This window comes from Pleurodeles waltl, chromosome 2_2 (genome assembly GCF_031143425.1).
Source record: "Pleurodeles waltl isolate 20211129_DDA chromosome 2_2, aPleWal1.hap1.20221129, whole genome shotgun sequence".
Classification (NCBI taxonomy): Eukaryota; Metazoa; Chordata; class Amphibia; order Caudata; family Salamandridae; genus Pleurodeles; species Pleurodeles waltl.
This window is the reverse complement of record NC_090439.1, coordinates 361,094,740-361,106,944: the sequence shown is the minus strand read 5'-3', so window position 1 is coordinate 361,106,944 and position 12,205 is coordinate 361,094,740.

Here is a 12,205-nt window from a genome sequence, read left to right as displayed (position 1 = left end):
CCAACGGGCCTTTTGCTGGCAGTCCTTCATGGCCCAACTGGGCTTGTGCTGGCGGTGGCCTCCTGGGCAGCTGGGCTGGTGCTGGCAGTGGCCTCCTGGGCAGCTGGGCTTGTGCTGGCGGTGGCCTCCTGGGCAGCTGGGCTTGTGCTGGCGGTGGCCTCCTGGGCAGCTGGGCTTGTGCTGGCGGTGGCCTTCTGGGCAGCTGGGCTTGTGCTGGCGGTGGCCTCCTGGGCAGCTGGGCTGGTGCTGTTGGTGGCCTCCTGGGCAGCGGGGATGATGGTGGTCTTCTCTGATGTGCAGCTCTTCCCAGACTTGCCAGGTTTCTTGTGGCCCTTCCCCACCTTGGAAGGTGTCACAGCTGACTCCACACTCCCAACGGGACCCCTGGGAGCAGCTCTGGTGGCTCGAGTCTTCCCCCTCTCCCACCGGGCACTGGCCAACTTCTGATGCATCACAGGTGGGGAGCTGTCTGTGCTGTGGCTCCGTGCCACAGTGGCTGCCCTGGTGGCCGGTGCACTCCACATTCTGGTGACTACAGGCACCACTGGTCCCGGAGATGTTGTGGCTGAGGTGCTAGTTCGGGACCTATGAGATGGACAGGGTGGGGGAGGTGTGGGAAAGAGGTCAAGGTTGGACAGGAAACGTTTTTTAGACACACTGGGATGGGTAGCTGGAGGGGGTTTGGGAGTGGAGGAAGAGGTGGTGGTTGTAGGAGGTGTACGTTTGGTGACTTTGGGTGAAGGTGCATGCGCTGGAGGCTGTCGTGAGGTGTATGGCTGTTGGGTGGGTGTGTGCCTGCGTTTGTGTATCTTGGGAGGGGGGTCACAGACACACTGGGAGAGGACACAGGGGACGTGTGAATGGTAGTGGGGGTGGTGACTGCACGTGAGCGGGGTGTGGTGGTGGGTGTGCTGGAGAGGGACGTAGTGGCTGTAGAGGTAGTGCATGCAGGTGTGAGTGTAGACGAGACTGGGAGGGAGGAGGGAGACGAGGAGGAGGGGGACACAGTGGAGGCAGTGGATGTTGGTGTATCTGCATGTGTGTGATGCTTGTGTGAGTGCCTGTGGGAGGTGTGGTGCTTATGTTTGCCTGAGCTTCCCTTGGGTGTTGACGTGTGTGCATGTTGGTCTGAAGGTGTGCTTTGGATAGGCTGAGGTACAGGGGATTGGGTCAGGGTTGAGGAAGTTGGAGGGGGAGGCTAGAGATGGGACAATGGCTGTCATCAGTGCTGAGGCCAGAGTCTGAAAAGCTTGGTGAAGGGCCGCCTGACCAGAATGAATGCCCTCCAGGAATGCATTGGTTTGTTGCAACTGCCTCTCTACACCCTGGATGGCATTCAAAATGGTAGACTGCCCAACAGTGAGGGACCTTAGGAGGTCAATGGCCTCCTCACTGAGGGCAGCAGGGGTGACTGGGGCGGGGCCTGAGGTGCCTGGGGCGTAGGTGATGCCCACCCTCCTGGGCGAGCGGGAACGGGGCAAAGGCTGAGGGGCTGCTGGGAGGGCGGTGCTGGTAGGGGGGGTGGCGGCTGTACCTGTAGATGCGGGGGCACAGATGTTGCCGCCACCACAAGGGAGCTCCCATCAGAGGAGGAGTCCGTGTCGCTGGTGTCAGCTCCTGTCCCCGCCGTGGAGCTCCCCTCGCCCTCCGTCCCACTGGTGAATTCAGACTCCATACTGTCGCCCTCCAGGGCCATGTGGGATGCAGCTCCCTCGTGCTCCTTTGCCACTGCTCCTCCACCTGATGATGCTAATGCACATAAGAACAGGAAGACCACAAAAAGGGGGGGAAGACAGAAGAAAGACATGTTGAGTGCATGCATTACCGCTACCGTTGGCGGACACGACAGACACAGAAGCCCCCTGCACTACGCTGCGCTCTTGGGCTCCACTGTTCAATTTCATGGAAATGGCCTAGAAGGATATGGACGACATCTGCACACATAGATGACACAGGGGCATGACTAGCTGTCCTTGGCACTCTACAGAGGTGGGCTGGGTTGCCACATGGCCTGACAGATGGAGGGGCCTTGCCTACGGAACTCGCACTGGCCTAGGGAAACCCACAGCCCTCCTCCCCCACCCAGACCCCTCCACTGCGCGCAAAGTCAGCAGAATGAGAGTGTACTCACCCCCTTGTGGCTGCTGTGATGCCCTCATGCGCCCATCCACCTCCGGGTAGGCCACCGTCAGGATCCTGAACATCAGGGGGGTCATGGTGCGACGGGCACCCCTCCCACATTGGGAGGCCATCCCCAGCTGAGCCTCCGCCGTCTTCTTGCTCCAGCAGTGAATGTCCTACCATCTTTCCCAGCAGTGGGTGCTCCGTCTGTGGTAGACCCCCAGGGTCCAGACATCCTTGGCGATGGCACGCCAAATATCTTTCTTCTGGTGTGCGCTGACCTACATGAAATGTACTGGGGAAAAAGAGAAGTTATTACCAACTGCACCGTCAAAGTGATTAGCCCCCACCCCTACCCTTGCCATGTGGCACATGCATTCATCGTCTTTCATGCACGCAGCACTCTCCCCCTTCCTTCTTACACCCAGCCCTCGCCACACAGGCATAGCCCATACAACATGCTCCCTGTGTACTTACCTGTTTGTCTGGAGGACCGTAGAGTAGCATGTACTGGGGGAGGACCCCATCCACGAGTTTCTCCAACTCCTCCGATGTGAAGGCAGGGGCCCTTTCCCCAGACACTCAAGCCCTTGTCTCTTCCAGACCGAGGTCACAGCAGCACTTGCAGTGTAGGTCCTCTCCTGTCGAAGATCAGGCATCGAGTGATTGAAGTGGTAGAAAATGGCAGACACGACCGCCTACCGCGACGGTGTACAATGCCGGTGCAGTTACCTCACATCCCATTGTCCCACTTTACAGGTCAGGCAGCCGCCATTTCAGGGGCCCACATGGCTTAATTTCCAGCTGCATCACTCATACCTAGGCCTAGACTCAACACACATACAGGCCACCTTTTGTGTATGATAGGTGTTCTGTGTAAGCTGCGGGTACGTACCTCTGAGTTGTTTGACTCTGTGCTCGCTGTTGTCCTTCATAGGCACCGTCCACTGGGACATGTGAGGAGATGGCGGCATCCTCCGATGTACCGACCATTGGTGGACCTGTCAACAATGGAGGAGCGACATTTGATTATCACATACAGGCTTGCCCGTGCCACAATCCAGGAACTGTGTACCCAGTTGGAGCCAGACCTGATGTCAGCAATCCACCATCCCACAGGAATCCCCCCTCAAGTGCAGGTGCTCTCAGTCCTACCATCTTTCCCAGCAGTGGGTGCTCCGTCTGTGGTAGACCCCCAGGGTCTGGACATCCTTGGCGATGGCATGCCAAATATCTTTCTTCTGGTGTGCGCTGACCTACATGAAATGTACTGGGGAAAAAGAGAAGTTATTACCAACTGCACCGTCGAAGTGATTAGCCCCCACCCCTACCCTTGCCATGTGGCACATGCATTCATTGTCTTTCATGCACGCAGCACTCTCCCCCTTCCTTCTTACATCCAGCCCTCGCCACACAGGCATAGCCCATACAACATGCTCCCTGTGTACTTACCTGTTTGTCTGGAGGACCGTAGAGTAGCGTGTACTGGCGGAGGACCCCATCCACGAGTTTCTCCAACTCCTCCGATGTGAAGGCAGGGGCCCTTTCCCCAGACACTCAAGCCCTTGTCTCTTCCAGACCGAGGTCACAGCAGCGCTTGCAGTGTAGGTCCTCTCCTGTCGAAGATCAGGCATCGAGTGATTGAAGTGGTAGAAAATGGCAGACACGACCGCGACGGTGTACAATGCCGGCGCAGTTACCTCACATCCCATAGTCCCACTTTACAGGTCAGGCAGCCGCCATTTCAGGGGCCCACATGGCTTCATTTCCAACTGCATCACTCATACCTAGGCCTAGACTCAACACACATACAGGCCACCTTTTGTGTATGATAGGTGTTCTGTGTAAGCTGCGGGTACGTACCTCTGAGTTGTTTGACTCTGTGCTCGCTGTTGTCCTTCATAGGCACCGTCCACTGGGACATGTGAGGAGATGGTGGCATCCTCCGGTGTACCGACCATTGTCGGACCTGTCAACAATGGAGGAGCGACATTTGATTATCACATACAGGCTTGCCCGTGCCACAATCCAGGAACTGTGTACCCAGTTGGAGCCAGACCTGATGTCAGCAATCCACCATCCCACAGGAATCCCCCCTCAAGTGCAGGTGCTCTCAGTGCTCCATTTCCTTGCAAGTGGTTCCTTTCAGACAACAGTGGCCATGGCATCAGGGATGTCCCAGCCTATGTTTTCCAACGTATTGTCCAGAGTGTTGTCTGCCCTTCTGAAACACATGCGGAGCTACATCGTTTTCCCTCAGATGGAGGATCTGCATACAGTGAAAGGGGATTTCTATGCTCTGGGACACATCCCCAACATCATAGGTGCCATTGATGGGACACATGTGGCCTTGGTCCCCACGCAGGAGTGAACAGGTGTACAGAAACCGGAAGAGTTATCATTCGATGAATGTACAGATGGTATGTTTGGCAGACCAGTACATCTCCCATGTGAATGCCAAGTTCCCTGGCTCAGTGCATGATGCCTACATCCTGCGGAATTGCAGCATCCCTTATGTGATGGGTCAACTCCAGAGGCACCGTGTGTGGCTATTAGGTGAGCACCTGGAAGCAAGTCAGTGGGAATGGTTGTCTGGGTATATCCCTCCAGGTTAGAGCGTGTCTAACAGTTGTCCCTCACCATTTGCAGGTGACTCTGGTTGCTCCAACCTGTCATGGCTACTGACCCCAGTGAGGAATCCCAGGACAAGGGCAGAAGAACGCTACAATGAGGCCCATGGGCGAACTAGGAGGGTGATCGAGCGGACCTTCGGCCTCCTGAAGGCCAGCTTCAGGTGCCTCCATATGACAGGTTGATCCTTATTCTACTCACCAAAGAAGGTGTGCCAGATCATCGTGGCGTGCTGCATGCTTCATAACTTGGATTTGCGACGACAGGTGCCTTTTCTGCAGGAGGATGGTCCAGATGGTAGTGTTGTTGCAGCTGTGGAGCCTGTGGACAGTGAAGACGAGGAAGCAGGGGAAGAAGACATGCACAACAGGGACTCAGTGATCCAGCAATATTTCCAGTGAGACACAGGTAAGAATACAAACCTGCTTACTACATGTACTTTAACACTACTACCTCTCTACTGTGTGTAATTTTCACCCAGTGTATGGTCACTGAGTTGTCACTTTCCCTTACGATTTCACAGATATGGGTCCCACTGTGTGACATCTGCTTAGATTCCTCATGGACTAGAGCTGTGTGACATAGGTATGTTGACATTAAACTTGAAAGATCATTTTGTCACTGTAATTGCTAATATACTATTTCGAAATCATCAGACAGACTCCAGATTGTTTTGTGCTTTAATTGTGTTTATTTAAGTGCTCAATATTGGAGGGGGTAGTGAAATGGTGAGGGGTGATGCGGAGGAATGTCCATGGCAGAGTCCAGTCTACTAGTCTCACAGATGCATTGCCCATATGGGCATAGGAAGTGGAGCTGGAGCAGTTTCAGTATGGACAGGGTGACAAAGTGGGACAGTAGGATGACAATCAGGGTGGTCTCATTTCTTGGAGGGGGTCTTGGCATCGATCTCTGTCTTTGTCCTGGATCTCAGGGACCGTTTGCGGGGTGGTTCTCCCTCTGCAGGGGGTGGGGTGCTGGTGTGGTGGTCCTGTGGCTGAGCGTCCTGTCCACTAGCACCGGCAGAGGTGGTGGGCAGTTCATCGTCCATGCTAGTGTCAGGGGCCCCTTGTAGTGCCACAGTGTCCCTCCTGGTGTTCACAAGTTCCTTCAGCACCCCTACGATGGTGCCCAGGGTGGAGCTGATGGTTCTGAGTTCCTCCCTGAAGCCCATATATTGTTCCTCCTGCAGGCGCTGGGGCTCCTGAAACTTGGCCAGTACCGTTGCCATCGTCTCCTGGGAGTGGTGGTAGGCTCCCATGATGGAGGAGAGGGCATCGTGGAGAGTGGGTTCCCTTGGCCTGTCCGCCCCCTGTCACACAGCAGCCCTCCCAGTTCCCCTGTGTTCCTTGGCCTCCGTCCCCCCGACCGTGTGCCCACTACCACTGCCCCCAGGTCCCTGTTGTTGTTGGGGTGGTGGGTTATCCTGGGTTCCCTGTAGTGGTGGACACACTGCTGATTGACGTGCCCTGGGGACAGGGGTATGGGCCCGCTGGGTGGGTGCTGTGCTGGTGTTTCCAGAGGGTGGAAGGTCTGTAGTGGCCTGTGACTGGGTGATGGGAACCGACTGTCCCGAGGTCCCCGATGGGCCGGGTTGGTCATCGAGATCCAGTTGGACAGAGGTGCTGTCATCACTGTGGGCCTCTTCTGTTGGTGGTGTGGACATGTGTGGACCCTCCTGTCCGGTGACGTTGGGTAGGGGTGCTGCAGGGGTATAAAAGGATGGTTATTACATCTGTGTGTGTCATGGTGTGCAATGAGTGGGTGACCGTGTACCCCAGTGCTTGCATTCCTGTGTGAGACCTTGTGTGAGGATGGTTTAGGGGGTTGTATGGGTATGTGCAGTGGGCATGCTTTAGTGATGGGTGTCCATGCTTTGTTGTTGCATGCAGGGCTTGATGTTGGGATGGGTGGTTTGTGATGTTGGGACATATGTGAGGAGTTGGGGTGCGGGGGTGAGGGTGAGGGTGGGGGTATGTGATAGCATGCAGGTAGGGTTGGGGTTGTAATAGTTAAGATTTTACTTACCAGAGTCCATTCCTCCACCTACTCCTGCGAGGCCCTCAGGATGCAGAATCGCCAAGACCTGCTCCTCCCATGTTGCTAGTTGTGGGGGAGGAGGTGGGGGTCTGCCGCCAGTCCGCTGAACCACCAGGTGGTGTCTTGAGACCACGGAACGCACCTTCCCCCGTAGGTCGTTCCACCGCTTCCTGATGTCCTCCTGATTTCTTGGGTGCTGTCCCACTGCGTTGACCCTGTCCACTATTCTTCGCCATAGCTCCATCTTCCTTGCAATGGAGGTGTGCTGCACCTGTGTTCCAAATAGCTGTGGCGCTCTACCCGGACAATTTCCTCCACCATGACCCTGAGCTCCTCCTCTGAGAACCTAGGGTGTCTTTGCTGTGCCATGGGGTGGTGTAGGTGATGTGTGGGGTGGAGTGTGTAGTGATATGTGTGCTGATATGTAGTGGTGTGTTGTGTGAGGTGCGCGGAAGTTCTGTGGGTGATGGTGTTGTGTGCCTGTGGATGCTGTTGTTCTTGCTGGTGCTCTCTCTGGCTTTCTTTCAGAATTTTTTGTCGTGGGGGTTTGTGGGTGTTGTGGGTGTGTGTTTTATATTGTATTGGGTGTGTGGGAGTGGTGTGTGTATGTGTATCAGGTGTGTGTATTTTGAAATATCAATGTGGTTGTGTTTTGTAAATGTGTGTGTATTTTGAGCGCGGCGGTGTGTACCGCCAATGGAATACCGCGGTTGAAAGACCGCCGCGTGGATTCGTGTGTCGTGATAGTGTGGGCGTATTTCTGTTGGCGTGACGGTGTCGGTTTTGTTATGGCCAGTTTAGCACTGACCTTTGGTGTGGCGGACTTGTGTGGGTGTCTGAATTTTGGCGGATTCTGAAGTGTGGGTCATAATAGCTGTGGCGGAATTCCGCAGCCGCGGCGGTGTGTTGGCGGTCTTCTGCACGGCGGTAAGCGGCTTTTACCGCCAATGTTGTAATAAACACCATAGTATCTGCCCTAACAAAAACCTTCCTTTAGCAGTGGAGTTCCTTCATCTTCCTAGATTAACTCAGCCCTAATAAATGTACCACTTTGAGCAGACAAATAACCACCAGGAGAAACATTTACTTCTACTTTGACAAATTAAGTTAGTTTAGGGTGCAGCTGGGGGTTCATTTGAACCAATTAGGCTCTCAACTTTGGTTTGCAACCATACCATTTGCTATTATGTGGGCATCTTGGCACATGACCTGAGAAGTCAGAAATTATAAAGTCTATTCTAGAAAGGATCTTTGTCTCACACCTCGAGTAAATAATGTGGTTTAAGGCTTGTACTTTACAGCTAAGACAACTTTGTAACATGTTACTCCTTTTACCAATAAAATGTAGAGCCACAGTTGCCAAGGCCCACATAACAGTGTCAAGGCCCTCATAGACTCTCAATTGAGTTATGCTAAGGCATTTTATGTTGTCCTTTTGGAAAATATAATGCTCCAAAAAGTTTACATCTGGGCAGTTAGAGTAGTGTTCAATTTGTCAAAATCATGCTGACATTTTGGTGCTTGAAGGTGTCTCCACTGGCGTTTGGTAAAGCATTGGAAAAAGTTTAAAATGCTTTGTAACTGTCATATAGCTTATTAAGAAACTATGGGGTTTACAAGCCCCTAAAGCCTCTAAGCACCACCTTAGGGTACTTTTTTTATAGGTGAAACGATCCGTTGCTTCCTTACTGGCTGGGGAGGTGATGCGTCAATTCTTTCCTTGCAGAAAAGGCAATGCATCGATTTCTGGACACGCAGCCTTGGTTCCTTACTGTGGTACGGGGGTGATGACAAATTGACTCCCAGGGACGATGCAGTTGCACTGTGATGATCGCACCACTGTGAACCAGGCGCTGTGTTGATTCTGCAGGTTCTGCGTCTATTTTTCTGCTGCGAGACAGGTGCTGTGTAGATTCTGCAGGTGTTACATTGATTTTTCAGCCACGAGACAGGCATTGTGTTGATTTTCTGGCATGGTGCATTGAGGCATGATATTTTTCTTTTATATTAAGTCCTTGATGGCCCTGACACTTCTTAAGAGGAGGCAAGCTGACAAACCCTTGGAGATCACTTGTGGTGGGAAGGCAAAGTTGTTCCAGCAGTGTCAGGGAGCATCAGGCAGCATGGCAACAAACAGAAGAGCAGTCCTTACAGAAAAGCAGTTCAGTTGATACCTTTGGGTACCACTGCAGTCCTTCTGGCAGAGTCCAGTTGAAGGTCAAGAAGTGTCTCATTTTAGGGGGTCACAGACCCAGTATATACACCCAAATGAGTTTTTGAAGTTGAGGAGATGTCAAAGAGTGGTTCTGAAGTGCCAATTCCCCTTTTAACGCATCCCTGTCTGCCAGGAGATCTGTGGAGGGTTATCAGTCCTTTGTATAGGTTCAAGCCACTACCCTTTGAGGTATAAGTGAGGGCCAATCCACCTATCTTGGCCAGGAAGACCCATCAATATAGAGATGAATGCAGATGATGGCTGTCTATGTTGAGTGCACAAGTGGAGCTGTCAACCAACACACAACAGATGTGGATTGGAGACAGGCTGTAAGGCACAGAGAGCAGTAGGTGCAGAAAATGCCTTCTTTCTAAAAATGCCATTTCTAAAATAGTAATGTTAAATCTAACTTCACCAGTAAAGTAGTTTTTTTTGCTATCATTTTAACCATACCAAATATGACAATGCCACCCACTTCAGATCAGAAATTACCACTTTGAAGTATATAAGGGAATTTCCAATGCCTGCTTCTAAGAGTAGCAGTCTTCACAATATTAAACAACGACTTTGGGAGTTTTTCACTACCAATACGTGTAAGACTTACAAGTACATGTCCTGTCTTTTACTTACATAGCACCATGCCCTGTGGGCTACCTAGGGCTTACCTTAGGGGTGACGTCTATGTAATAAAAGAACATTTAAGGCTTGGCAAGTAGTTTAAAAGTGGGCACATATAATGCATTTTACTAGGGGCTTACAGTGAATTAAATATGCCAATTGAGTAGGAGCCAATGTTACCATATTTAGGGGAAAGAGCACGTGCACTTTAGCACTAGTCAGCCGTGGTAAAGTGTGCAGAGTACTAAAACCAGCAAAAATGAGATGAGAAAAATGTCAGGTCTAACACTTAGTTATTGTACTAGTATACACAGGTTTATATTCATAATAAGGCCACAATAGCTCATGGCATAAGTGAAGTGACTTGCTAAAACTTTGGTGTCATTTGCATGGAACTTATGGACCAAAGACATACATTGAGAAGTGTTTTACACTGCATGTACTAATGTTTGCTTTTCAGATCTCCTTCCATGCTCTACCTTTCCCAACATCCTTCCCCTTGCCTGGCCTCTCAATACTCAGAGCTGTTTCAGCCTTCTGATTTGGAGGTGCCTGGAGGAGGGCCTCACAGAGCATTGCACAGATCCAGAGGAAACAGTGGTCCATTTGACAGAATAGTGAGCCAGAAAATGTTTTTACCCCTGGCCTGAACAAGGGTGTGCAGTGACCATCTTGGATGACATCATGAAGATAATTACCCAAATGCAGAGGGATTTACTAGAATCCCAAAAAAACATAACATTGCTTGCGGATAAGGAAGTGCAGTACAACAGCAGGTAGGAGGTCTTCCTAGTCCAATGGGCGCCATCCCATTGCAGTATCCCAGTCAGAACCCCCAATTAACATAGCAGCAAATGCTCCAGAAAGGTTCTTGAGATATTTTGCTAAAGTACAGGTCTTTCTCATTTAAGTCGAATTAAATTTTGCATGTCAGACAAGCACTTTCCCTGACCCACAATCCAGAATAGCATCTCTAGTCTCATATTTGTCAGGTTATCCCACTACTTGGGCTGTCCCTTTTGTTCTACAAGACAGCCTTTTTCTGTATAATTGATGGCAGTTTGTAGTTTAAAAAGGTAGTTCACTGATGCATGGTCACTCTGTCAGCAGACAGAGTTACTGGAATTAAGTTAAAAAATAAAGATGTAATGACCTATCCATCTAATTTCAACTGTCTTTTAGCAGAGACATCCTGGCCAGGAAGAAACAGCTCAGTTTTATTCTACCAATGGCTAAAAGATGATTTAAAGGATGTTCTTATATAAATATATCCTCAACCTACCTCTTTTTCCAAGCTGATTAACCTGAACCTTGAGGGTCATTTAGCTGAATGGAAGGGAGACAAAAATGACCAGAAATATGAGACTGGTGCTCTGAGAAACCAAGAACTCAAAGACCATCCTTGGATAAAACTGTGGAACCCATGGAGATCGAACCAATCAGACAACCCCTGACATAAGACAAAAAAAGTGACATGTCATTGTAATGGACAGTGCTTTTATTGTGACTGTAAAGGCCATTTTGTGAAAGTGTGCTCTGTAACGCCAAAAGAAGAGACCAATGTTCCCAAGAAGAGCGTAGCCTCTCTAGAAGCAACAGCGGAAAACTAGAGAGCCCAAGATGCACTCACCTTCCTTTCAGTTAATTTATGTGCCACCAATCACATGGCACATTTTCGATTACCAGCTCATTTCTCCATGGAAAACCAGAGTCATGAAATCCAAGTTCCTTTGGAGTCAGGAGCTAGGGGAAATTTTGAGGATTTAGAAACCATGTAAAGTTTACACATCCTGTGTGTTCGGAAAGGGATACAATAAATTGTTCAAGCTGTCAATGGCAATGTTTTATCCAAAGGCTCAATGACCATGCAAATAACTCAGATTGAAATGTCTTGTGAGGATCAGGGAAAGATAAGACATGTGGAGCAAATTCCGTTAGATGTCATCCAGGCTCCTCAATACAGTTTTTTTCTGTGGATGCCTTGGCTAGTCTTACATAACCCGCTTATCAACTGGCGAGCACAAAAATTCAAATGTTTGTCACCATATTGTCTAACCCACTGTGTCCACCAACATATTGGAGAGATGGAAGGTGCCTCAAGTTGCGGAATGCAGCAGCAGCAGAAAAAGAGATTGAATTGCCCTCTCAATATCATCAGTTTGCTGACGTGTTCAGTGAAAAAGAAGCAGAAACTCTGCCACCACAATAAAATTGATTTACTGCCAGGCACTACTTTACCTAACTGTCTGATTCATGCGCTCTCTGAAAAGGGAAAATCAACACCTTTGACATTACTTTGACTAATACTTAGCCAATAACTTTATCAGCTCTTCACGATCTCCAGCTGTGTCTCCCCTCTTGTTCATCTCAAAAACCAAAGAACATGTATTGACTATAGGGCATTGAACAAATTCACGGTCAAGAACAAGCTCCCGCTACCTCTCTTTCTCGTCCAGTAAAATCAGCCATGATTTACACAAAGTTGGACTTACCAGGATCTTACCTTTTGGAATGGATGAGGGAAGGGCACAAGTGAAAAACAGCCTTGAAGACAGGGTACGGCTGTTTTTAAATATCTAG